The following is a 27,702-nucleotide window of genomic DNA, read 5'->3' as shown; positions in this document are numbered from 1 at the left end:
ACTAGCATCCACAGACATTTTTAAATCAAAATTTATCACGAAGGAATTTTTACCTTTGTACTTTTCTGTAGATTTTTTAACTGTTTCCAAACTATCTTTTCTAGCATGTATTCTGAAAGAAGATAAGTCTAGAATTCCGAACAGCTGTATGTTGACAATCTTTGCAGACAGCTGCTACTAGTCATAACCTCTTAAGGCACAAAGTACGGTGTGATTTCAAAAGTCTAAGACATTCCTCACTTTCCAGCTTTGTGAGCTTGAGGGGATTTTCTTGTGTGTGGTTCCAGAGCCATGAAAATAAAGCAAGCCTGCGGCACAGGAGATCTGTCTGGTGCGGGGAACGGGAAGGACACCGCCCCAGGGGCTCTCCCAGGCGCGGGGCTGGACGCCTGGCCCTGGACTCCCTCCCACGGGACCCTTGGCCCCCTGCGTGGCCCGGAGCGGCCTCTCCGCAGCTCCCGCTTCAGCCCTCCCGGGTGCTTCCCACAGCCCCACCGAGGCGCGAGCCTGCCCATCGCCCCTGAATCAGCCGTGGCGGCCTTGGGACCGTCCTCTCTCATCACCCCCGCCTGGGTCCCGAGGGCTTCCTCCCCGGGAAATGCCCTCTGCTCCGTAGTATCTCGGGACTGTGGGAGCCACACAGCTCAGCCACTCTCTCTCCAAGAGCCCCGCCCGTCTGGGCGGCCACGCACGCCTCGTCTAGGCCTTTCTGGCTGGAGCGTGATGTCTGCCTGTGCCTCTCGCGGCCTCCGGTCGCCTATCTCCCTCTGGGCCCTGGGCGCTCCTCCTCGGTGCTTTGCCACAGCCGGGGAGTCCCCGACCAACCCCACGCACCCCCAGCCCCTGACCCGGGAGCTGTCCACACAGACCAAAGCCACGTGCGGAGCGGCCCGCCTCTCGGGCAGCGCAGAGCACTGATCACAGCTCCGCTGGGCTTCGGTAAGTCTGGGCAGCCACACGCGGCTCAGCCCCAGCTCTCCCTAAATCCTGCGTCCAAATCCCCATCGTCACTGAGCTCGGGGGTCTCCATGGTAGAAGGAGAGAGGTTGAAACCTGGTGTGGGTGTGTGAGTGTGTGTGTGTGTGAGAGAGAGAGAGAGTGTGTGTGTATGAGTGTGTGTGAGTGTGTGAGTGTGTGTGTGAGAGAGAGTATGTGTGTGAGTGTGTGAGTGTGTGTGAGTGTGTGTGTGTGTGTGTAAGAGGAGAGACAGACCGGAGAGAGAAGAGAGACAGCTGACCCCCACCAGCCCCACTATCCTCCCTGCTGTGTGAAAAACAAATATTTTTTGAGTCAGTGGTGACTTTAAGTATTACCCATCGCATGACTATTTGCACTTTATAAAGACAAATTCTTAAAATCAATGGTCAAGGGAAGGGATTTCCAGTGTGTGGGCTTGGGGTTAGTGTGGGCACTGGTTTAGCCATCTGGAATGGAGGCTTTTCTAAGCTCTTGAAATGCCACCCCACAGGCAGGCACGTCCAGGTGTGTCTCCTCCACCTTGCACACGACACCCCCGATTCCTCCTCTTCTTGGTCGTAGTTCTCGAGGTTCACTGGAGTCAGCTCCAGGGCTCAGTAAGTAGCCCCTCCTGAAGGGAGCCCCTCACAGTCTCAGGGGAAGCTGAAAGTCTGGGGGTCTGTAGATGTCCATCTGAAAAGTGAAAGTTGCTCAGTTGTGTCCAACTCTTTGTGACCCCATAGACTACGCAGTCCCTGGAATTCTCCAGGCCAGAATACTGGAGTGAATAGCCGTTCCCTTCTCCAGGGGATCTTCCCGACCCAGGGACAGAACTCAGGTCTCCCGCACTGCAGGTGGATTCTTTACCAGCTGAGCCACCAGGGAAGCCCAGGAATCCTGGAGCAGGTGGCCTATCCCTTCTCCAGGGGTTTGGTTTAAGTTGAACCAACGGCACATTCAAGCTCACTCTGTAATCACAGACCCTGCCAGACAGGACTGCGTGTGCGTCCTGAGAGGGGGGCTTGCCGCTGCAGTTCTGGCTCCCCCTGCACGTTCTGTGGAGTCCGGTGAGCGATCAATAGCACAGCTCGGCCCCTAGAGTCTCTGCATCTCAGGAGCAACAGGTGTGAGAAGGACTCGTTGTGCGCACGCCTCCGTCAGGGCCTCCCGGCCACAGACACTCTCTCCTGGGACAGGCTTGATTCAGAGGGGTCCCTCCATCCTTGTCTTTCGTGATGAGGCTGTTGGTTGCGTTTTGAAAAATGGCACCGTGTTTTCAGTGTCTGCGTCCCACACATGCACACACTGAAATCCTAACACCAAGGTGACAGTGTCTGATGATGAGGTCTTGGGGGGGGGGGCGCGGGGCGGAGGTGGTGATTAAGTCCTGGGGCTGGAGCCTCTATGATGGGATTTCTGCCCTCACGAAGAGACCCCGGAGAGTTCCCCCACCCCTTCCACCCTACAGGGCCACACGGAGTGTCTGCAGGTCAGAGGAGGGCCCTCACTCAACCAGGCTGGCAGCTGATGTCAGACCTCCAGCCTCCAGAGCCATCAGAAATAAATTTATGTTGTCTATAATCCACAAAAGGTCTGTGGATTGAAACAGACTGAGACCAATGGCTCACACTTTCCCAGTTGACCAATAAGTATTTAGGAGCACATCCTGGACATTCAGTTGAGTAAACTCTGGGGGATGGTGAAGGACAGGGAAGCCTGGCATGCTGCAGTCCGTGGGGTTTGCAGAGGGCCGGACGCAAGCAATGGAACCACAACATGTGGTAATGAGGGACCCACAGGATAGAGACCGTCTTTGATGCCCCAGGAACCCAGCCTCCTTATTACTACTTTATTACAATTTACTCAGTTAGCCAGTCCCCTCTCTCCTCACACCTGCTGAGACAAAGGTGAGCAGATGCGGGCCCTGCGGCCCCTGCGACCCATCAGGAAACAACGTCGTTTGTAGCAGTGACCGCAGCAGCCAAAGCCAGAGGAAGCAAGAGTCAGCCGGCGGCGCCAGCCAGGAGGTGGGCACCACCCACACTCGTGGCCCGGGACCCCTGACAGCCGGCTGGGGGTGGCCAAGTCCATCCTCCAGAAACAAGGCCTCCTTCTGAGGGCTCGAGTGACCTTGGGGTCTGTGGATTTGACATGAGGCTTGAGGAGTCTTTGGTATTTAAATAGAGGGAGGGAATGATGTGGACCAAAGTGAGAAAGTACCTCTGTACTCAAGGGACAGTGGGAAATAAGACGTCTGAAGCTGAAGGTCACACCAAGCAGGAGTGAGGCTTAAGACCTGTGATGATTTGGAAGTGAGTTTCACAAGCCCTGGAAGCCAGGTGGGCGCCTCTGGGGCGACTGCTTCCAGCTCTCGAGAACGGGCAGCATGTCCTCTGAGCCTCACTTTCCCACCTGTACAGCGGCCATAACTTGGAGTTTGTATGTGCAATATTTTTACCTTTGACTTGTGGTACCTGCGTCAGACCTAGACGGCATATTGAAAAGCAGAGACGTTACTTTGTCAACAAAGGTCCGTCTAGTCAAGGCTATGGTTTTTCCTATGGTCATGTATGGATGTGAGAGTTAGACTATAAAGAAAGCTGAGCGCTGAAGAATTGATGCTTTTGAACTGTGGTGTTGGAGAAGACTCTTGAGAGTCCCTTGGACTGCAAGGAGATCCAACCAGTCCATCCTAAAGGAAATCAGTCTTCTGTGTTCGTTGGAAGGACTGATGCTGAAGCTGAAAATCCAATGTTAGGCCACCTGATGCAAAGAGCTGACTCATTTGAAAAGACCCTGATGCTGGGAAAGGTTGAGGGCAGGAGGAGAAGGGGATGACAGAGGATGAGAGGGTCAGATGGCATCACTGACTCAATGGACCTGGGTTTGGGTGGACTCTGGGAGTTGATGATGGACAGGGAGGCCTGGCGTGCTGAGGTTCATGGGGCTGCAGAGTCCGGAGCGACTGAACTGAACTGAGCTGAGCTGAACGTGTGTCAGGTGTTACGGTGATGATGATGGCTGCTGACATTGCTGAGTTACTTGCTGAGCAGTGGTATGATGTAAAGGGGTCATTATTAACAGAGGGGAGGAGCAGGATTCGAGGTGCAGGCTGGGAGGTGAAGTGAGCTCAGGTAAGGGGCACTGACGTCTGTACCAAGGGGGTTCTAAGGAGAGAACGGAGGGCAGGCTGATGTCTCTGGGTCTCCTGGTTGGGGATTATGTGGACATCCCCTCGTGGGAAGCTCTGATTTCAGTGCAGACCACTTGTTTCACTGGCAGGCAAAGGGTTTGAGCCTGAAAGGCTTAGGGCGTGGGTGTCCCCAACCCTGAGGTCCAGTCTTGTAGCCACCCACAGCGTGTGCACAGGCCGGGTCAGCCCTCGTGTAGTAAATGAACCCCAGACACGTGATGCCGTAAGGTGAGCCACAGAGCTGGAAATCCACTCTGCGGCCAGGGGGGCCCCACGCGACCCCACCTCAGCGCAAGGCAGGGGTCTCCACGATATACCACCTCACCACATGGCAGGGGTCCCCACTATACACCCAGCTCAGCGCACGGCAGGGGTCCCCATGCGACACCCACCTCACCACACAGCCAGGGGTCCCCACTATACACCCAACTCACCGCACGAGCAGGGGTCCCCACTATACACCCACCTCAGCGCACGGCAGGGGTCCCCATGCGACACCCACCTCACCACACAGCCAGGGGTCCCCACTATACACCCAACTCACCGCACGAGCAGGGGTCCCCACTATACACCCACCTCAGCGCACGGCAGGGGTCCCCATGCGACCCCACCTCAGCACACGGGCAGTTGTCAGACCTTGAAGACCGTAGGTTGCAGTGATTGTTGAGAAGGTTAACAGGAGCGCAGTCTCAGATTTCTCTGAGATAGTTTCCCTGTAGCTGGCAGTCTGGGGACAGTCCCCTAGGCCTGGTCCCGGGCGCGCTGCTGGCTCAGCTGCTGGGGCTGGGTCCTGGGTCGCAGCGGCCCCTTCGCCCCCGCGCTGATGGGCCTTCTTTTAGTCGCCTCCATGTCTCTATGTTATTTCGCTTAATCTGTAAGAGTGTTTTTAATGAGCTAGAATGATATAATTGGGCCCACATATGATTTGCTTGTACCATTGTTTATTGGTGTGTAAACAGCAGACCCCGGAACTGCTTATAAAAATACTGTGAAGCAGTGAACTGTTGGCTTTTAGGAGAGTTCAAGCTGCTTCTAATTATTATGTGACTTTGGAAGGAAAAATGTCTAACCTGAATTGCTTAATCACTTTTTGCAGCAATTGATAGGTAACTTTGGAAAACAGTGATAGATCTGTGAGACAATAATCACGCATATTTTCCTTTCTGTGACGCAAAACGTTACATCGGTTTGCTCTGGCAATAAAATTAGAAATAAGTTAGAGCAACTAGAACTATTTAAGTGAAAAAGTGAAAGTCTGTCTCAGTCTTCAGTTCCCCACTCCTGTTCCCAAAGATGAGCCTTGCTGGCCGTCGGGTCTGTGCTCGCGTAAACGCTTCCTGGGCTGTGACCCACGTGCACGTGGAGATGGACCGCGCGTCACCAGGTCTCTGACCTGTGCGGTTGTGGGCGGATGGAATTAGCGGTATCTGCTGCTCTGTGGGTTCTGTATCAGGCGGCCCTGCCTCGCGCTGACCGTGCTTGTCGAGACTCACAGGCGATCCTAGACTCTGTGACGGTAATCTGGCCGGGGCGCGGCTGGCGGCGTTTCCTGTTTGATTATTCACAGTGCGGCGCTGGGCTGCTCTCTGCAGGCCTCTGGGGCTGCCAGGAGCTGGCCTTGTCCTCACGCTGCCCAGCTCCTTACTGTGCAGAGCCTGCTGCCGGCCCTGGGAACCGCCGCACGGGCAGCCTGCAGCCCCTCTCCTCCGTGTAGGGTCCCGATAGCTCCCCTAAAAGCCCGCGCTGTGAGAAGCGAGCTTCCTTTCCAGTGTGCATTTTGAGAACCCATGAGACGTTGGCTTTAGATGCCGGTGCAAGGCTGGGAGCAGCTAGTGGCCGACCCGACCGTGCTTGTGGCGTCTGCGTCTGGAAGGCTCCGCGCCGCAGGCTGCGTTTGCTGCGATCCTTCCGTGGTGCTGGCGCTCATGCTGGAATCAACTCTGCTGCCGAGAGCTCTAGATGAAGGCGACGCTCTGAGCAGCGCCGTGGCCCAGGAGACCTGAGAGAGACGGGGGATCCGAAAGCCCAGGCACGGGTGGGAGAGTCGACCTTCTTGAGTCAAAGTTACATCCCGACCCTCTCCGTCGTAGACGTCATGAGGCAGATACCTGGGAGGGTCGACTCAGGACACCCCGAGACAGGGCGCGTCCTCTGGGCATGAGCGGAAGGAGGATGAGAAAGCCTGCGGCCCGGCCCCGGTTCCCACCGTCTCTTCGTAGGAGGCCCTCACGCGGGATCACACGCTTCCCCTTCCTCATCTACCTCCTCAGCTCTTTTCTGAACGCGGTTGTATTTCTCTTCTCTGAAAACCAGAATCAGACAGGAGTTCACAGCCCACCCGGAGCTGAGCTGTCGCCTGAGGAAGGAAGGAAGGATGTGAGCCAGGGAGGGCCAGGGACACACCTTGAACTTGGCTGGGGGGGAAACAGGCCTCCTCTTAGGAGCTGCTGCTCACAAGCGAAGGCTCGCCTCAGCCTGGCTGCTGAGCGGTCATCCGGCTCCCACTGATGGTTACACACTCACACACGAGGTGCATGTGCAGTGGCGAGGGCACCGTGACCAGGGCCACACCCGGCCCGGGGCTGAGACACGGCTCTCTTCTGACCATCAGCCACTCCCGAAGCGCCCACCAAGCCACGCGGAAGGCGTGCAGGGCAGCCCTCCCACGCCGCCAGCCCAGGCGAGGGGCCTGAGAGCAGCAGGGTCTGGTGGGGGCTTTGGTTCCTTCCTGAGCCTCCGAGTTGGCTCCTGGAGAAGGATTTGCGTCTGCCTGAGCCGAGCAGGGTTTGTCTGGCTCTTGTGACTCAGTGTGGTAAGACTGGGGAAGAGGCGCTGTCAAAATATGCCCGTCATTTTTATCCAGTCTCATGTAGAAATTTTAGAGAGAGAAAAAGAGGCAAGCATCTCCACTGGCACAAGCCCACAACCGTGACTCAGGGTGCCAGGAGGGTTACGTGTGTATCATCTGAGCAATACTTAGGATCCTGAGGAAGACGCCTAGAGCAGGGACCTGGTGTTCCCAGCCCAGCGTGTGGGCCCTGCAGGGCAGAGAGCGGGGCACAGGGCCCGCGCCTGCCAGCAGCTGAGTCCTGCTCGCTCAGGAGCGCTGTGGGGCAGAAAGGCACCTGCAGGGCTGTCCTGGTGGCCCTCGGGCGGTGTTCAGAGCCACACAGGCGTGCCTGCGGTGCAGACAGAGGAGGAGGCCCGAGTGTGCTCTCGAGTGACGGAGACATGGCCTGCGCAGACGGCCGTCTGGCCAGGAGTTCACTGCCAGGCCCGACAGCAAGGCACTGCAGACAGTAGGCATGCTGATACCTGGAGCTAAAGGAAATACTCTACATTTTTAGTTCCGCTCTATTGTTATCAGAGAACGTGAACTCCAGGGAGGTACATAAATGTTCACACCACTGTTGCTTAGAACAGGTCTGGTTAATCTAGTGATAATACATCTGTTTACTAATATTCCATGGAAAGAGTAGTTCTGTTTTTAAACCGTTGTATTATGGTTTCAGCATCAGTAACGTCAAGTCTATATGGAACTGCCTTAGTAGGATTTGGTAGAGATGAAGTGGGCAGGACCCTGTGGAGCCCCAGGCAGGAATCCTCCCAGTGCCCCTCCAGCCTCTGACCTTTCCTGAGGTCCACAGGAGAACAATACAAAAATGACCTTCACGACCCAGATAACCACGATGGTGTGATCACTCACCTAGAGCCAGACATCCTGCAATGCGAAGTCAAGTGGGCCTTAGAAAGCATCACTACCAACAAAGCTAGTGGAGGTGATAGAATTTCAGTTGAGCTATTTCAGATCCTGAAAGATGATGCTGTGAAAGTGCTGCACTCAAGATGCCAGCAAATTTGGAAAACTCAGCAGTGGCCACAGGATGGGAAAAGGTCAGTCTTTATTCCAATTCCAAAGAAAGGCAATGCCAAAGAATGTTCAAACTACCGCACAATTGCACTCATCCCACACACTAGTAAAGTAATGCTCAAAATTCTCCAAGCCAGGCTTCAGTGGTACATGAACGGTGAACTTCCAGATGTTCAAACTGGATTTAATAAAGGCAGAGGAACCAGAGATCAAATTGCCAACATCTGTGGGATGACCGAAAAAGCAAGAGGGTTCCAGAAAAAGTCTACTTCTGCTTTATTCATTACGCCAAAGCCTTTGACTGTGTGGATCACAACAAACTGGAAAATTCTCAGGGATGGGAATACCAGACCACCTGACCTGCCTCCTGAAAAATCTCTATGCAGGTCAAGAAGCAATAGTTAGAACTGGACATGGAACAACAGACTGGTTCCAAATTGGGAAAGGAGTACATCAAAGCTGTATACTGTCACCCTGCTTATTTAACTTATATGCAGAGTACATCATGTGAAATGCCAGGCTGGATGAAGCGCAAGCTGGAATCAAGATTGTTGGGAGAAATATCAACAACCTCAGATATGCAGGTAAAAACACCCTTATGGCACAAAAAGAAGAGGAACTAAAGAACCTCTTGATGAAAGTGAAAGAGGAGAGTGAACAAGCTGACTTAAAACTCAACATTTGAAAAACTAAGATCATGGCATCTGGCCCCATCACTTCATAGCAAATAGATGGGGAAACAGTGGAAACAGTGAGAGACTTTATTTTGGGGGCTCCAAAATCACTGCAGATGGTGACTGCAGCCATGAAATTAAAAGATGCTTGCTCCTTGGAAGAAAAGCTATGACCAACCTAGACAGCATATTGAAAAGCAGAGACATTACTTTGCTGACAAAGGTCCATCTAGTCAAAGCTATGGTTTTTCCAGTAGCTGTGTATAGATGTGAGAATTGGACTATAAAGAAAGTTGAGTCCTGAAGAATTGATGCTTTTGAAGTGTGGTGTCGGAGAAGACTCTTGAGAGTCCCTTGGACTACAAGGAGATCTGACCAGTCCATCCTAAAGGAGATCAGTCCTGGGTGTTCATTGAAATGACTGATGCTGAAGTTGAAGCTCCCATACTTTGGCTACCTGATGGGAAGAGCTGACTCATTTGAAAAGACCCTGATGCTGGGAAAGATTGAGGGCAGGAGGAGAAGGGGACAACAGAGGATGAGATGGTCAGATGGCATCACCGACTCAATGGACATGGGTTTGGGTGGACTCCGGGAGTTGGTGATGGACAGGGAGGCCTGGCATGCTGCAGCCCATAGGACATGACTGAGAGACTGACCTGACTGACTGAGCTCCAAAGGGCAGATTTGAGCAGTTGCTAATCAGGGGAGGGAAGGGAGGAGGGGGGAAATGAAGAGATAAGGAAGGGGCAGCCAAGAAACAGTAATGCAGCCTTCAAGCAGCACCCCCCTTGTCTCAGGGGACATACAGAACAATGTCTTTAAGCTCTTTAAGATGTCAGCATTCTTCATGCCAGAGAAAGCCCGCCTGAGGCTCCGTTAAAAGAACCGGAGAAGCTCAAGAAGAGCTCCGGAGACCAGACTGGAGGACTGGAGACCCCGGGCACACACTGGTCTAATCGGCAGCCCCTCCCTTGAGCAGTTGCTGTAAACTCTTCTCCAATCCCCCTCCCCACTGGGCTGGGACACAGTCTTCCAGGACAGGAGCCCACTGTGGCCCTCTTTGCCAGGCAAAGCAATAGGGCTAATCTTTTCTACTTCACCCACAACCCGTGTCCAAGTTTCTGTCTGGCGCTGGTGCACAGAAGCCGAGCGTTCGGCAACGGAAAGCCAGCTTGGATTTCAGAGTCAAGCGATGGGCTGCCAGCAGGAAGTGTGCACCAAGCACGCACTGGCCTTCCCCAGGCTCAGCGCCTGGACCCAGAACACGCGTCTGCACTCAGCCTCCAGCATGGGAGGCGGGCTCTGGACTCTGAGCTCTGGAGACCAGAGTGCGGGATGGCGGGCGTGGAAGACGTGGGTGCTCATCCTGGATGGAGACTCGTCTCTGAGTCCAGATGACCTGTGGGTGTGAGCTGACAGGAGCCTGGCTCGGTGCGCCTGCCTCTGTCACTAAACATTAGGTTTACAAATTGTCCTGTACACAGAAGAACCACTGGAGTTGAAAAGGAACCTGTGTACTCCCAGCATGTGTGTGCATGTATGTGGGCATGTGTGCATGGGGGTGTGTGTACATGTGGCCCTGTGTGTGTGTGTGTGTGTGTGGGCATGTGTGTGTGTATCTGTGTGGGTGTGTATGGATGTGTATGTGTGTGGGCATGTGTTCATGTGTGTGTCTGTGTACGCGTGTGGGTGTGTGTGGGTGTGTATGTATGTGCACACGTGTGCATGTGGGGGTGTATGTGTGGGCCTGTATGTGTATGTGGGGCCGTGTATGTGTGTGTGTGTGGGGGGGTGTACATGTGGGCCTGTGGGGGGGGTGTGTATGTGCATGTGTGTGGGGGGTGTGTATGTGTGGGCCTGTGTATGTGTGTGGGGGGGGCGTGTGTGTGCGTGTGTGTGGGGGGGTGTACGTGTGGGCCTGTCTGTGGGTGTGTAGGGGCATGTATGTGTGTGGGCATGTGTTCATGTGTGTGTCTGTGTACGCGTGTGGGTGTGTGTGGGTGTGTATGTATGTGCACACGTGTGCATGTGGGGGTGTATGTGTGGGCCTGTATGTGTATGTGGGGCCGTGTATGTGTGTGTGTGTGGGGGGGTGTACATGTGGGCCTGTGGGGGGGGGGTGTATGTGCATGTGTGTGGGGGTGTGTATGTGTGGGCCTGTGTATGTGTGTGGGGGGGCGTGTGTGTGCGTGTGTGGGGGGGGGTGTACGTGTGGGCCTGTCTGTGGGTGTGTAGGGGCATGTATGTGTGTGGGCATGTGTTCATGTGTGTGTATGTGTACATGTGTGGGTGTATGTGGGTGTGTATGAATGTGCACACGTGCATGTGTGTGTCTGGGGTGTGTATGTGTGGGCCTGTGTATGTGTATCGGGGGGCATGTATGTGCGTGGGGGGGTTTGTGTGGGCCTGTGTATGTGTGTGTGTGTGTACATGTGGGCCTGTGTGTGTATGGGGGTGTGTATATGTGGGGGGGGGTGTATGTGCGGGCCTGTGTGTGTGTGTACATGTGGGCCTGTGTGTGTGTGGGGGGGGTGTATGTGTGTGGGGGGGTGTGTATTTGTGGGGGGGTATATGTGCAGGCCTGTGTGTGTGTGTACATGTGGGCCTGTGTGTGTGTATGGGGGGGTGTATGTGTGTGTGGGGGTGTGTATATGTGGGGGGGGTATATGTGTGGGCCTGTGTGTGTGTGGGGGTGTGTGTATATGTGGGGGGGCATATGTGCAGGCCTGTGTGTGTGTGTACGTGTGTGTGTGTACGTGGGTGTGTACGTGGGTATGTATGTGCACATGTGCGTGTGTGTGTGTGTACATGTGGGCCTGTGTGTGTGTGTGTGTGTACATGACAGACGAGTTTTGACCACCAAGCAGATTCCCTCAGACTTTTCAGTGTCATTAGGTATAAATAAAATCACAAATTGCAATTTGTATTAAAAGCAAAATATATATTAAAATATTACAGGATAACTCCATATTAATGAGTCTAGACTTCAATACACACAAAAACTTACCAATTCTCATGCTAATTTTCAAACCTGGTTTCTCAGGGTAATTTTGAAACCTTTCCCACTCCCTGTGCGTGTTTCTGAACCGCTCTGTTCTTCATGTGTTTGGGTGAGTGCTCACTAGAGAAAATAATGACAGCTGCATGGCTGCCTGTGTGTCCCATGGGAAGCTGTGCTGTCTTCCTGCAAACCCACTTGCCAAGCCCCTCAGTGTGTCTCCATATTGAGGTGTGACCAGGAAGCAGAGGACAGTGTGTTCTAGAGGATTTACGGTAATGCTGTGGGAGGCGCTGATCTACAGGGGGACCCGGGGTTCTCTCCACTTGCCTGACACTCCGCTGCCACCATTAACACCTGGGCTGCGGGAGCCTCAGACTGGGTTTAATGAGCATCGCTGAACTTGAAGGTTCGCTCCAGAAACAATAGTGTCGACAAGGAGACCCCTAGTTCTCTCCACTTTCTGATATTCCAGTTCAGCCTTTTCCGCTTAAACAAAGTATGTTCTCCCCTTGACAATAAGGATTATGTTGAAATCACCTTGATATTTTTTTTTCCAACTAAAACTGTCCCTCACACTGAGACACTCTTGCAGAAAACCTTGATGGAAAGTTGATAGATAAATTCTAAATTTACATCAAATAAGAAAATGTATTTTGTTATTGTTCTTTTAAAAAAATTGACTGGACATTCAGAAACATCCTTGTCATCAACAGACTCTATTTGGTTATGAATGAAGTCACATTATTTCTAGAAAATACTTACACATCTCAAATATTTTTCACTTATTAACTTGTTTCTTATTTGCATCTAAGTGTTAAAAAAGGAGAATAATCTTACAAAGTTGGTGATGATCGGTCAATTTAAAGTGCCCTCGTTTTACCTTCAAAACCAGATGTGTATTTAAAGGTATTAAATATCTTGGATTTCAGAATGAATTGGTTCAAGGCTTAGAAGCGCTTTCTGCTTGTCCACCATCCCCTCTCGTGTCAGGATTTCTGAGTAGAGTCCTGTGCGGCCCCCGCATGCGGTTGGCTGTCTGTAAGGTGCCCTTGTGGACACAGAGAAGAGGCTCCTGTCACTCAGCTGCTGCTGTGCTGTTGTCTTGCCCCCTAGAAAATGAACCCAGAGGAGAGCTGGTGAGAGCGCGCCCGTGGGCCTCTCCGGACCCCGGTCGACAGAGGGAGAAAGTCAGACCCACGGAGCACCTGCCCGGCCGCTGAGTTCAGGTACCCGTCGTCCGCTCTCGAGGGGCTGAGGACAAGCGTCTCCTTTCCCTGTGCCCCAAATCGCCCGAGTCCCCACCTCCATCTCAGCTTCCTGGTGCTGCCAGGCTTCTGGGAGGCAGATGAAATCCTGTCATGCTCCCTTTCCAAACAGACACTTGGTGCTAAAAAGAGCCCTTGGCAGTTAAATAAGATGCACGCCTTGTTCTTGCTCCTGAAGCCATGCAGATGCCTGCATCCCTTGGGGCGCTTTGAGGGGTCCCTGGGACCCCCAGGGTGGGGGACGTGGACTCTTAGGTGGAAAGGTGTCATCTTGAATCATTGCCCCCAAATCTGCGTTGATCAGTAAGGTTTACTGACTATGGCTCAGAGCTCGGGGGTGGGGTTGGCAGACGGTCTGGGGAGGCCGTCAGGCAGTACAGTTTCTGGGGACTCTCACCGCCCAGAGTCCCCACGCCTGTCACGTGAGTCCATTCCCACCGGGGCAGAGCTCAGCCTCAGAACATGTGCAGGAAACTGGCCTCAGAAACGCTCATGGTATCTGTTCTATAACCAGACTCGGGATCCGTTTTCCACCTGGGACTTCGCTGGGGGAAATGGGAAGGTTCTGGCGCGCTGGTGGTTTCCGAGAACTCTGGCAAGCTTTGAGGGCTCAGCGTGTGATAGCAATTTGTCTGTCTGCCGGCTCCCCATTTGCCTGTCTCATAGCAGAGCTCCTCACTGTGACGTGGAGTGAGAGGTTGGGACCGGCTTCCAGACGCCCCAGCCTCGTGGGTGCTGTCGTCTTCAGAGCGCTGTGAACTGGGACAATAGGTCACGCTTGCTATGATTATTTTCCCTTCTATATTTCGCTCCCTTTCCCTAAAGAAACCATTCGCTGTCTTAGTTTGGGAAAGGCATTATGTTCAATCATCACTTGCCTGGAGTTTAAGGAAAAAAAAGCTATGCTCATTGAGCATTAAAGTAAGAGCTGACTTTAAGGTCAGTTCAAGTTTCTGAACTGTAGCTGTTTCACACAGAGTGGTTATGTTGTCTTGTCTAATCTCCTTGTGCTTTGGGCACGAATTAAAGAATATTTAGTGGAATATTTCACATGGGTCTGAATTAGCGTTTCTGGCATGGAGTTAAGTGTTCAACATTTAAATAATGGTTATCAGCATGGCGTACTGCAGAGCATTCAAAGACCAATCTCAATGGAGATTAGACAAGATAGATAAATACAGAAACAAATAAATAAATAAGCTAGTTCACCACGTTTACACTCGACTTGTGGCTTTGCCTGGGCTTCTTGGTGGAGGCAGGATGTTTGATTCTGAGGCCTGTGCATTTTCAAGGCAGGTGGTTGGACTAGCTCAAAAAAGGATTAAAATTCCTAGCCTGCCCAGCCTCTGGCCAAGTGTCACAGGCCCTGGAGGTGGTGGACTCTTGTGGGCGTGACGCACACTTGGAGGCCCCGAGGCCGATGGGAGAACAGTCACAGCAATAGCAAGAGCAAACACTCACACATCGTCTCACCCCGCCCTGACCACGTCTCACCCCCGTGGGCTCTGGTGACAACACCCAGGGGGCCGACGGGGCACAGCACCAAAGGCAGGGGACACCCACACTTGTGCTCTGATTCCTGGATATTGTTACCCGTTCTCTTACCCTTCAAAGATCCGTGTTTGGCCCTTGGGGGATGATCGAAATACATTTGCTCTGAGTGTGTCATAAACACTCAAGTTCCTGGGCGATGAAATAAAACAGTAGATTGACGTGAACAGATTAGCATTTTAAAACGGGAGCACGGGTGCATCACAACAGTAGTTTCTGGGACAAAGGGTAAATCTTCACATGCCTGTCTATAACAGGAAAAGGTGGAAACCATCAGACGGCTCAGATCAGGGTGGCCCAACTTCTAACACGAAGGGCCAGCTGGTAAATTAATCTCACATGCCTGTCTATAAGAGGAAAAGGCGTAAACCATCAGATGGCTCAGATCAGGGTGGCCCAACTTCTAACACGAAGGGCCAGCTGGTAAATGCCTCAGTATTAGCGGGTCCTGTCGTCTCACCACTGTTGTGAGAAAGGAGCCGGGACGGCGAATCAGCAGAGCTCGGGGCCATGTCCCAATAAAACTTTATTCACAAATTGGTGGCAGGCGGCGCCGGCCCTGAGGCTGGGATTTTACTGGCCTCTCAGTTCAGTTCAATTCAGTCACTGAGTTGTGTCTGACTCTTTGTGATCCCATGAACCACAGCACACCAGGCCTCCCTGTCCAGCACCAACTCCCGGAGTTCACCCAAACTCATGTCCATTGAGTCGGTGATGCCATCCAGCCATCTCATCCTCTGTCATCCCCTTCTCCCCCTGCCCTCAATCTTTCCCAGCATCAGGGGCTTTTCAAATGAGTCAGCGCTCCGCATCAGGTGGCCAAAGTACTGGAATTTCAGCTTCACCATCACTCCTTCTGGTGAATATTCAGGACTGATCTCCTTTAGAATGGACTGGTTGGATCTCCTTGCAGTCCAAGGGACTCTCAAGAGTCTTCTCCAACACCATAGTTCAAAAGCATCAGTTCTTCGGCGCTCAGCTTTCTTTATAGTCCAACTCTCACATCCATACATGACCACTGGGAAAACCATAGCCTTGACTGGACGGACCTTTCTTGACAATGTCTCTGCTTTTTAATATGCTGTCTAGGTTGATTATAACTTTCCTTCCAAGGAGTAAGCATCTTTTAATTTCATGGCTGCAATCACCATCTGCAGTGATTTTGGAGCCCCCAAAAATAAAGCCAGCCACTGTTTCCCCATCTATTTGCCATGATCTTAGTTTTCTGAATGTTGAGCTTTAAGCCAACTTTTTCACTCTCCTCTTTCACTTTCATCAAGAGGCTTTTAGTTCCTCTTCACTTTCTGCCATAAGGGTGGTGTCATCTGCATATCTGAGGTTATTGATATTTCTCCCGGCAATCTTGATTCCAGCTTGTGCTTCTTCCAGTCCAGCTCTTCTCATGATGTACTCTGCATATAAGTTAAATAAGCAGGGTGATGATATACAGCCTTGATGTAGTCCTTTTCATATTTGGAACCAGTCTGTTGTTCCATGTCCAGTTCTAACTGTTGCTTCCTGACCTGCATATAGGTTTCTCAAGAGGCAGGTCAGGTGGTCTGTATTCCCATCTCTTTCAGAATTTTCCACAGTTTATTGTGATCCACACAGTCAAAGGCTTTGGCATAGTCAATAATGCAAAAATAGATGTTTTTCTGGAACTCTCTTGCTTTTTCTATGATCCAACAGATGTTGGCATTTTGATCTCTGGTTCCTCTGCCTTTTCTAAAACCAGCTGATAGAATGTGGTCCAGTGGAGAAGGGAATGGCAAACCACGTCAATATTCTTACCTTGAGAACCCCATGAACAGTATGAAAAGGCAAAATGATAGGACAATGAAAGATGAACCCCCCAGGTCGGTAGGTGCCCAGTATGCTACTGGAGATCAGTGGAGAAATAACTCCAGAAAGAATGAAGGGATGGGGCCAAAGCAAAAACAACACCCAGCTGTGGATGTGACTGGTGATAGAAGCAAGGTCCGATGCTGTAAAGAGCAATATTGCATAGGAGCTTGGAATGTTAGGTCCATGGATCAAGGCAAATTGGAAATGGTCAAACAGGAGGTGGCAAGAGTGAATGTCGACATTCTAGGAATCAGCAAACTAAGATGGACTGGAATGGGTGAATCTAACTCAGATGACCATTATATCTACTACTGTGGGCAGAAATCCCTTAGAAGAAATGGAGTAGCCATCATGGTCAACAAAAGAGTCCGAAATGCAGTACTTGGATGCAGTCTCAAAAACGACAGAATGATCTCTGTTCGTTTCCAAGGCAAACCATTCAATATGATGGTAATCCAAGTCTGCTGGCCTCTAGTAAACATCTAAATAAGAGCTCCTAAATGGTTCCTGTTTTATGCGGGAAAGAGGGTATAACTGTGACTCTCTCCTCAAAGTTTATTACTTGCAAACTCAGCCAGTAGAGTCCGCAGGGATGACACTCCATAGACAAGCGCTTGGCTGGCGTGTGAGCCGGGGAGTCCCCGGAGCCTACCAGAGTCTGCAGGAAGCCGGAAGAGCAGCTGGCACGCCTGTAGCAGGCGGGGCAGGCCCGCGGAGCCCATGGTGTTTCAAGGGGAGAACGCTTTCTAGTGATTTCGTCCCTTTATCAACTGGCCTGCCGAGAAATATCCTGAAATCATCCTGAACATCGTGTGGGTTCAAAGTCAAGTTAAAACAAGCGCTGGAGCTGTCGCCCCTCTGTACACACGAGGGGTTGCGTGTGTCAAACCTCAAAGCCAGGAGAGCTCCTGTGTGATGCAACCAGTGACACTCCTGTGGGTCAGCGGCACTGTGTACCGGGGCCGGGCTGCGGGGCAGGCAACACCGCACAGGCTGGTGAGACGTGGTCTTCAGTTTGGTTTTCCAAATACTCTGTAACTCCAAATCCATAGTGTTGTCGTTGTCCGGTTGCTAGGTCAAGGCCGAATCTTGGCTGCCCCATGGACTGCAGCATGCCAGGCTGCCCCATCCTTCACTGTCTCCCAGAGTTTGCTCAAACTCATGTCCACTGAGTTGGTGATACCGTCCAAATACATGTTGTCGTTTAATTGCTAAGTCACGTCCAGCTCTTCTGCAACTGCATAGACTGTGGCCCACGAGGCTCCTCTGCCCGTAGACTCTCCAGGCAAGAGTGCTGGAGTGGGTCGCCATTTCCTTCTCCAGGGGATCTTCCCAACCCGAGGGTCAAACCTGCATCTCTGAATCGGCAAACGGAGTCTTTACCGCTGAGCACCGTGGAAGCACATATATATTTACATACGTGTCCCAACATTGATGTAACAAAGGTATATATATTTACTGGGGGTCAAAGGTGGAAAGGATATTTAACTTTCACTTTATGCCGTTATTTTCCACTGAATTTCCTGGAGTGTGTGTTACTGTGTTAGTGTGATTCGATGCGTTCAGTCCTACACACCACCCTGGGCCTTTTCCATGAAGCGCTGCTCTGCCATGGTGCCCTCCTGAATGCCGTCTTTTCTTTGCTTGGCCCTACCCCTCCTGCAAAGTCGATGTCCGTAAGTCTACAGACACTAACCCTGCTGACTGGAGCCCTTGTGTTTTCCAGAGTGTTTCTGAGTCTGTGTTTCCTACAGGTACCAGTGAAGGGAATATATCTGACCCACATTTAAAGGCAATACATGCCTATCTTTTCAGCATTTTATTTGTTCACGTTTGGCTGTGCTGGGTCTTCGTTGCTGCGCCACTTTCTCTAGCTGTGGCGAGTGGGGGCTGCTCTCTAATCACCAGCACGGCCCCTCGCTGCAGCGGCGTCTCCTGTCACGGAGCCCCGATCCAGAGTCCAGGCTTGGTAGCTGCAGCCTGTCGGCCTAGCTGCCCCTCCGCCCATGGGATCTTCCTGGGCCGGGGGTCAAGCCTGTCGCCTGTATTGGCTGGACCACGAGAGAAGTCCCTTGTTTTTTTGTTTTTTTTTCAATTATTAAAAAAGTTAAATAAATTATTGCAAGCATCATCCATACACAGAACTGCATTTCTGTAACATTTTTGACTCAGCTGTTCCATGCAAACAGTAGAATTAGGGAATTTTGCCGCATATCATATCCACATTTAACCCTTTAATGGTGAGGGGGCACATATACCCCCAAAACACACCACACACTGTGGAGAGAGCTGCAAGAGGGGTGTGCAGAAAGGGATAAAGTCTAACTCACCCTCAAAGTGGGAGAAGCTCGGTGCTCCTGGGGAGGCCGTGTAGACTCCTGGGGAATTAACACACACTTTGCAGACAGTCGCGGGTGTCACAGAGGAGGCTCCAGCATCTGCAAAGACCCAGGGGTCTGAGGGTGGGGCAGGAGGGGGCGTGGCTGCCGTGAGTAGGGGGTGAGCTCTGTGGGTGGTGAGGAAACCTGAGCGAGGAAACAGACCGCGGGAGGGCACCTGTCCTCGACAAGACAGTAAGGACCGCAGTTCAAAGGTCCACGCGGTAGGCCGAGGTCTCCCCCAGGGCAAGGCTGCTTGAGAAGAGGCGGGGATGGCCGTGGAGGCAGGCAGGACGGTGTGTAAGTCCGGGTGAGACGCAGACAGCATTGCATGGGACGGTAAAGGACCGAACGGCCTGGACTAGGGCACAGGAAGAAATGACACGCTCAGTCTTCTAGAGTCTCAGTATTCCATCTGTAAAACAGGCTGGGTGTCTTCTGCTTTCTCTTCTGTTGAGGGTGGCCTGAAATTACACCCTTGACACCCAGGGCTGAGTGCCTCGGGCCCCGCTCACCCTCCTTCATCGTAGCCACTGTGATTATTATTCATAAAGAACCACGACACACTCGCTTCGCCGTCAAAGATAAGGCAGGAGTGACCTGACTGACATCTGTGTTCTGCTTTTTGCTCTTCCAATCAAAGCGCCTTCTCTTGCCTTGCAGCTGCGTAAAAATGAAGAAGCGCTCCACGAACTGATGTAGACAGATTTCAGGGATATTTTGTTAAAGAGAAAAGCAAGATGCCAAAGAGAAGCAGAAGTCTGAACTGCACGTCCCTTTGCTTGTATTTGCGTAGAAACTTCTGGACGGTGGACGGGAAGCCAATAGGAGTGTCTGTGCCGTCACTGTGCAGAGCAGGCAGAATTCAGGGGCGTCTCCATTGCTTTTACTCATTCGTTTATTCATGTTTGACTTATTTTTGAGCCACACAAATATAAAGGAAGGAAGGGGAGAAGGCCAGGAGGGAAGGGTGGAGGAAAGCAAGCAGGGGGAAGGGAGGAGAAGGGTGGGAGAGGGGAGGGGAGTGAGGAAGGGCAGGACCCAGCCCAGCAGCCTGTGTGATGCTGGGGACGTGCGCACAGCACCTCTAAGCAGCCGCATGTCTCCCGTGATCCTGCACTCCACGCACGCTCCTCTCCCTAAAATCCTCTAACTAAAAGTTTGTTTTACAAAGTATGAAACAAGGAGCTATGTCACTGCTTGTCCACTTATTCAGTAATAAAGTTATAATTTCAAGCTCAGCTTTCAAAATGATTTAAGTGTTTTCTAAAATAACATTCAGGAAATAGTTATGTAATGACAAAAAGTGGAAAAACATAGCAACATACTCTTTAGAGATTCTTTAAAGTATAAAAAGAAGGTGATTTTATATCTTAGCTGTACTTTTTAATACGGCAAAAGAGCTACAGAAAATATTTGGGAGTAATCAGGGGTGTGAATATGGCATGAACGTTTTCTGAAGTGATTGAAACAACAGTAACTTTCTTTTTTGTTAAAATTACTATTGGGTTATGTAGGAGAATTTTTTGCTCCCTTAGAAAATGAATATTGAAGGTTTAGGCCTGAGTAACTGTGACCCCTACAATCCACTTTCAGAAGGTTCAGGAGGACGTGTGAATGTGTATGTGTGTGTGAGAGAGAGCACGTGTGTGTGCCTCTGCTTAGGCCTGTGTGTGTCTGTGTGTCTGTGCAGGCCTTGGTGTGTGTATGTATCCGTGTAGGCTTATCTATATGTGTGTGTCTGTGTAGGCCTGTGTGTGTGTATATGTGTGTAGACCTGTGTATGTCTGTGTAGGCCTGTGTGTGTGTGTAGGCCTGTGTGTGTGTGTGTATATCTGTGTAGGCCTCCGTATGTGTGTATGTATCTATGTAGGCCTGTATATGTGTCTGTGTAGGCCTGTGTGTGTGTCTGTGTAGGCGTGTGTGTGTGTGTGTGAGTGTGAGCATGTAGGCCTGTGTGTGTGTCTGTGTAGGCCTGTGTGTGTGTGTCTGTGTAGGCGTGTGTGTGTGTGTCTGTGTAGGCGTGTGTGTGTGTGTGTAGGCCTGTGTGTATGTGTAGGCCTGTGTGTGTATATGTGTAGGCCTGTGTGAGTATGTGTTTCTGTGTAGGCCTGTGTTTGTGTGTATCTGTGTAGGCCTGTGTATGTGTGCATTTGTGTAGGCCTGTGTGTCTGTATGTGTGTAGGCCTGTGTGTGTATGTGTATCTGTGTAGGCCTGTGTATGTGTGTGTTTGTGTAGGCCTGTGTGTCTGTGTGTGTGTGTGTCTGTGTGTGTAGGCCTGTGTGTGTGTGTAGGCCTGTGTGTGTATATGTATCTGTGTAGGCCTGTGTGTCTGTGTGTGTGTGTGTCTGTGTGTGTAGGCCTGTGTGTGTGTGTAGGCCTGTGTGTGTATATGTATCTGTGTAGGCCTGTGTGTCTGTGTGTGTGTGTGTCTGTGTGTGTAGGCCTGTGTGTGTGTGTAGGCCTGTGTGTGTATATGTATCTGTGTAGGCCTGTGTGTCTGTGTGTGTGTGTGTATGTGTGTGTGTGTGTGTGTAGGCCTGTGTGTGTTTGTGTATCTGTGTAGGCGTGTGTATGTGTGTGTGTGGAGGCCTGTGTGTATGTGTAGGCGCGTGTGTGTGTATGTGTAGGCCTGTGTGTGTGTCTGTGTCTGTGTAGGCCTGTGTGTGTGTGTAGGTGTGTGTGTGTGTAGGCCTGTGTGTGTGTGTGTAGGCGTGTGTGTGTGTAGGCGTGTGTGTGTAGGCGTGTGTGTGAGTGTGAGCATGTAGGCCTGTGTGTGTGTCTGTGTAGGCCTGTGTGTATGTGTGTGTGTGTGTGTCTGTGTAGGCCTGTGTGTATATCTGTGTAGGCCTGTGTGTGTGTGTGTGTAGGCCTGTGTGTATGTGTAGGCCTGTGTGTGTCTGTGTAGGCCTGTGTGTGTGTGTGTCTGTGTAGGCGTGTGTGTCTGTGTAGGCCTGTGTGTGTGTGTGTGTGTGTAGGTGTGTGTGTCTGTGTAGGCCTGTGTGTGTGTGTGTAGGTGTGTGTGTCTGTGTAGGCCTGTGTGTCTGTGTAGGCCTCTGTGTGTGTGTGTGTAGGCCTGTGTGTATGTGTAGGCCTGTGTGTGTCTGTGTAGGCCTGTGTGTGTGTGTGTCTGTGTAGGTCTGTGTGTGTGTGTGTAGGCCTGTGTGTGTGTGTAGGTGTGTGTGTGTCTGTGTAGGCCTGTGTGTATCTGTGTAGGCCTGTGTGTGTGTGTGTCTGTGTAGGCCTGTGTGTATGTGTGTGTATGTGTGTAGGCCTGTGTGTGTATGTGTAGGCCTATGTGTGTCTGTGTAGGCCTGTGTGTGTGTGTAGGCGTGTGTGTGTGTGTATATCTGTGTAGTCCAGTGTGTGTCTGTGTAGGCGTGTGTGTCTGTGTATGCCTCTGTGTGTGTGTGTGTGTGTGTTAGTGTGAGCATGTAGGCCTGTGTGTGTGTATGTGTAGGCCTATGTGTGTCTGTGTAGGCCTGTGTGTGTGTGTAGGCGTGTGTGTGTGTGTATATCTGTGTAGTCCAGTGTGTGTCTGTGTAGGTGTGTGTGTCTGTGTATGCCTCTGTGTGTGTGTGTGTGTGTGTTAGTGTGAGCATGTAGGCCTGTGTGTGTGTCTGTGTAGGCCTGTGTGTGTGTGTATGTAGGTGTGTGTGTCTGTGTATGCCTCTGTGTGTGTGTGTGTGTATGTGTAGGCCTATGTGTGTCTGTGTAGGCCTGTGTGTGTGTGTAGGCGTGTGTGTGTCTGTGTAGGCCTGTGTGTATGTCTGTGTAGGTGTGTGTGTCTGTGTATGCCTCTGTGTGTGTGTGTAGGCCTCTGTGTGTGTGTGTGTGTAGGCCTGTGTGTGTGTGTGGGCCTGTGTGTGTATATGTGTAGGCCTGTGTGAGTATGTGTATCTGTGTAGGCCTGTGTTTGTGTGTGTCTGTGTAGGCCTGTGTATGTGTGTGTTTGTGTAGGCCTGTGTGTCTGTGTGTGTGTAGGCCTGTGTGTGTATGTGCATCTGTGTAGGCCTGTGTGTGCGTGTATCTGTGTAGGCCTGTGTGTGTGTGTGTGTGTGTGTGTATCTGTGTAGGCCTGTGTGTGCGTGTGTCTGTGTAGGTGTGTGTGTCTGTGTATGCCTCTGTGTGTGTGTGTGTGTGTGTGTGTGTGTGTGTGTGACCCGCACTCACCAGTTCTAGGCGGTGGGCATGACTCGGAGGCACACGGCAGCTTCAGGGCGTCCATTCTGCTCGGGTGCTCATCCAGCCTGCGCCAGGCTGAGAGCAGCGCTGGGCCCGCGCTTTACTGCCTGAGTGAGGACCAGCTCTGGGTGGGGTGTGCTGGGCCGGCTCCCGAGCCGCCTAGGGGAGCTGGTCCCCAGCCGACAGAGCTTCATCCTGGGGTCACCCGACGGGCCGTGCGCCCCGCCACAGGGGCACTCTCCGAGGCCAAGCCCGCACCCGTCACAGAGCTGCAAGTAAGCCCTGAGCCCGAGGCGCCTGCTCACGCTGGCGCGGCGTCCTGTGCAGGGTCTACGGGAAGCGGCTGCGCCTGCGTGCGCGGGGCGACAGTGTGTGCGCGTGAGCCGGCCGCTGGGAAGGCCCACGATGGCGCAGGAAGCGCCTCTCTGCGAGAAGCCGCGCGCGTGCGCTCCTGAAAGCCCCGCCTGCCGCCCGTAACTAGACCATCTCCGGGGCAAGATGTCAGAGCTGTGTGGACCTGCCTTTCATTCACTCTCACACAGAAAGCAGAAGAGACTGTCAGCGTCCGAGCGCCCCGGGCACTCACGGCGCCGCCGAGCCGGGCCGCATCCCAGGAGCACGAACAGAGCGGGGAGCCCGGCCGCCCCGGCGCCAGACGCGGGGTCACGGCGAGCGTGGACCCCCTGCTGCCCTGACGCCCTGGCACTGGCACACGGGCTCCTGCAGCCCCAGGAGGCGCAGAGAGGGGCACAGACAGCCCCAGAAGTGATGGCCTGCGCGCAGCTTACTCCAAGGCTCTAGAGAGCAAACCGAAGGCGATGGCAGCCACTCCAGTGCTCTCGCCTGGAGAGTCCCGGGGACGGGGGAGCCTGGCGGGCTGCAGTCCACGGGGTCGCTGAGAGTCGGACAGGACTGAGCGACTTCCCTTCCACTTTTCACTTTCATGCATTGGAGAAGGAAATGGCAGCCCGCTCCAGTGTTCTTGCCTGGAGAATCCCGGGGACGGGGGAGCCTGGTGGGCTGCCGTCTATGGGGTCACACAGAGTCGGACACGACTGAAGGGACTTAGCTTAGCAAAGAGCAAACCACAGGAAGGAAGGGAGGGAGGGGAGGACAGTAAAGATCAAAGCACAGACCTAATTCTGTAAGAAACAGCCAACCAAACCATTTACCTGTCTGGCCTCCAACACGCAACATCATCGCACCATTCTTGTAAAGTACAACAAACATCTTAAGTAGCCGGATTTATCGAGAAGGGCTGGACTGTGGTCTCTGTTCTTTGTCCCGGGCTCCCCTAGGTGTCTAAGCGGTCAAGAACCCACCCGCCGATGCAGGAGACACGGGAGCTGCAGGTTGATCCCTGGGTTGGAAAGATCCCCTGGAGAAGGACATGCACCCCACCCCAGTACTCTTGCCTGGAAAACTCCATGGACAGACAAGCCTGGCGGGCTGCAGTCCATGGGGTTGCGTGAGTGGGACACACCTGTGTGAGTGAGCACACACACACACATTCTTTGTTTTCAGTATCTGTAAGAAAATTGTATTTATATGAAATGTAGGCTTGTATCTCTAAATTATAAAAATAGGTGCCATGCTGTGGAGAGACGCTGAGATTACATTTGCTACATTAAATGTTAGCCCACCTAACTTCCTGCTCTAACGTGAGCAAGTGTATTTCCTGCTCCCACCACGGCCCTGCTGCAGCTGGGCAGCCCCGTCCTTCCTCCAGCCCCTCTGCCGTCTGAGCTCACGGCTCTAGAACATGGCGGGAGGAGGTCAGTGGGGAGCTGAGAAGTACAGGGTTTGTGGGGCCGGAGTGAACCTCCCATCTCTTGGAAATCAGGTTCTAGACCCAGTCCTGCCTGGAGGGGAGCTGGTGAGCGCAGACCCCCAGATAGGGACCTGGGCCCCAGGCCCATGCCCTCCTGGAGCAAGTCAGCAGGGCCAAGTGACCTGGTCCACTGTGCGTCCAGACCACGCTGCATCCGTACAGACCCCCGGTCATACGCGCGGCCCATGGCTCCCCTTCCTGGTTCCACTCCGTCCCCGTGAGGTCACGGATGCCATCTGGCCCACGGGCCTGCCTCCCAGGGAGGATGTGGACTCGGCTCTGAAGGTCATTTCTGTTCCCCTCAGATGCGCTCAGGCTGACTCGCCCCTTAAACACCGTCTGTGAACTTGGAACTTGCTTAATGCCGGTTCGTCCTGCGGGTAGACCATCAGGAGAGTGTCTGTTTCTGAAATAGCAGGCCTGGCCCTAGACTCGAGATTTTCAGGGCACCTCCAGGACTGCCTACCTGAGCATCACCTGGGGTGATTGTTTTCTCCATAAATTTGTGATCACCATCTGTGACCTATTATATCAGTGAGGACCCGAGTGTGAACTTTTTAAATGAATACCCCACAGATTCTTATTGTGTCAATGGAGGGTGTTTGTCCTCATCCACAGCCGCTCATCAAGCTGGTGAACCCCTGGCCTCCCCGCACCCCCTCCTGCACCGCGACCCCTGGAGGCTGGCTGCCCACCTCCACCCTCTTCATGCCTGCAGGCCCAGTGAGCCTGGTTCTTCTTCTTTCCTTAAATCTCATTACCTGTGATCTACGACCTGCCAAATATAATTACTTATCCTCTCTTTAACATTGTCTAAAATCTTTTTATTATGGGTGACTCAAAGAGTAGCCAAACTCACTTTCTCTACACCCCATCAGCCTTGCCTCCCCAGACATAGGTTACTTTGAAGCAAATCCATGCTAGTGTGTAATTTTATCTAGAGATATAGCAGTATAAATTGCTAAAATATGAAAGTTCTTTTTTATAAAAGCATAACCACCTACCAAACCTTTAAAAAAAAAAAAAGGCTTCATTATCATCAACTATTCAGGCGGGACTCAGAGTTCCAAGACTGTCTCACAAGCTTCTTTGTAGAGTTTGAGTCAAACTCCGCTCAGGGCCTCTTGCCGGGGTGACTGCAGCACCTCCGTTGCCCACATGAGCGCCCCCTCTCTTCCCCCCATGTAACTGCAGCGGCAAAGCTGCCCGCTCGGCCTGCAGAGGGGCCGCCAGCCGGACCTGGCTGGTGTCGTCTCTGGGGTGTCATTTGCTGTATTCCTCTGACCTCTGTGTCTCTGCAAACGGCTGGGTCAGAGGCGGTGTGAGACTCAGATGTGGCTTGTGTGTCTCTGCTTCATCAGGAGAGGGAAGCCCACCAGGTCTGCTGTCCCCGCCTGCATTGCTACACGTGGACGCAGGTCACCCGTCATCAGCCTAACCATCTGTTAGAAAGTCACCCGCCGACCTTTTCAGTTGGTGATGCTCGTTACCGCCCCCAGAGTTTCTTCGGGTTTACGGACTGGCCTCTCCCGTTTACCTTCACTGATTTGCTGGAAGCTTTCGTGAGGGGATGCTCCCTTCTCTGCTGTTTGCCTCCTTTTCTATAAGAAAACACAATAAATCCTTCTGGCCCTTGACCCCTTTCCCAAATAGTGGCATCCTGTCTCTTTCCATGAGGACTATAAACTCTAAGGGGGAAGGCATTTATTTGAGAAAAAGTTGGTATCTCAGGAAGTTTTCCTAGTGCTTGCTAAGCTTGCATCTTCTGACTTTTGTACACATTTATACTGATAAGGACAAAAAGGGTGGGTTCCTAGCAGGCATTAAGTGCTGTGTGGTTGGCATGTACATTGTCCCATTAAAACCCCTCCACAGCCGTGAGGGTGACGCTCCGATTCTTTCTGTCTGCAGTGAGGAACCCAAGGTGTGAAGTGGGTGGGTGGGGTCTTGTCCACAGTTGTCCACCTGTGAAGTTGGAGCCCCAGTTCTGAGAGCTGGTCCAGCACCGTGCGTGGCAGACTCTGGACTCGTGAGCGTCTTCCTGCATGTCTGTGGGGCGAGGGGAGGACAAGGAGGCACCGCCCAGAAGGTTGTTCAAGGAAAAGCTGCTCCCAGCCATTCCCTGTGGAGAGTTCAGGCGCTTAAGGGAGAAGCGTCTGGGGTTTAGGGTCATCTCGGTGGTTAACTGGGCTGGAGGCTGCTGGGGGCTCCAAGTCCAGAAGTTGCTCCTGGCTTCTCCATCCCACAGGTGTACTTATTTACACAGTAGAAGGTCGGGGGCCCCACAGCTTTGTGCAGGGCACACATGCCCACCTGCTGAAGCGTGGCGTTAAGTGTCGGCTTTGTTGGCAAGTGGGCATGGGCGTGTGCAGGAGGGGAGCTGGCCCAAACATAGGGCAGCACCTTCGTCTGCACTTCCAGAACACCTGCGACCTGGAAGGGAAGCCCAGGCCACACACACACAGCTGCTGTGCAGGTGACTTCAGGGTGTTTCCAGTCCTTCAGGTGGACATCCCCCACCGCCTCTTCATGCACACCTGTGACCCCAGTTACAGCAGCAGTCACGTCGTAGCTGGGGTCTGTTCAGTCTTGGTGCTAGCGAGTGCAGGAGTCCAGAACCCTGGACTGCTGAGCCTGCTTGGAGCCGGCAATCACCTGGGACTCCAGCCACAGCTCCACTCACCTCGCTGTGTCCGTAGTGCAGGTGAATGGCAGCTCCCTCAGCACCATGCTGACCCCCGCTGGCTTCCCCGGGTGTTTCCCAGGCCTGACACGCTGGCTTGGCCTGACTCTGGGACACAAGTCCCAGGAGCATCTGCTGTCCCTGCCCTGGCCATTCGCTACAGCCGTCTGTCCTTATTAACTTGAAAACAAGCAGGAGGACTCCTTTCATGCTATCAGTTCTTTCAAATGTTAGATTACACTTCTTCCACAATTATAGAGTGAA

General features: G+C 52.5%; 1 protein-coding gene across 20 annotated transcripts in view; it reads left to right on the top strand.

Annotated features, from left to right (window-relative positions):
* MYT1L (myelin transcription factor 1 like) overlaps nucleotides 1–27,702 on the top strand; it is a 403,728-nt gene that overhangs the window by 137,646 nt on the left and 238,380 nt on the right. For 16 of the 20 annotated variants that reach the window (XM_042242758.2, XM_027964033.2, XM_027964034.2 and 13 more), the window contains exon 3: nucleotides 12,813–12,925. The exons of the other annotated variants lie outside the window; for them this stretch is intronic. The gene's annotated coding sequence lies outside the window, so the exon portion shown is untranslated. The remainder of the gene's footprint in view (nucleotides 1–12,812; nucleotides 12,926–27,702) is intronic. 20 annotated transcript variants of the gene reach the window in all.

The sequence above is a fragment of the Ovis aries genome, chromosome 2, assembly GCF_016772045.2.
Source record: "Ovis aries strain OAR_USU_Benz2616 breed Rambouillet chromosome 2, ARS-UI_Ramb_v3.0, whole genome shotgun sequence".
Lineage (NCBI taxonomy): Eukaryota > Metazoa > Chordata > Mammalia > Artiodactyla > Bovidae > Ovis > Ovis aries.
The sequence above is the reverse complement of the archived record's forward strand: the minus strand, read 5'-3'. Positions and strand labels throughout refer to the sequence as shown.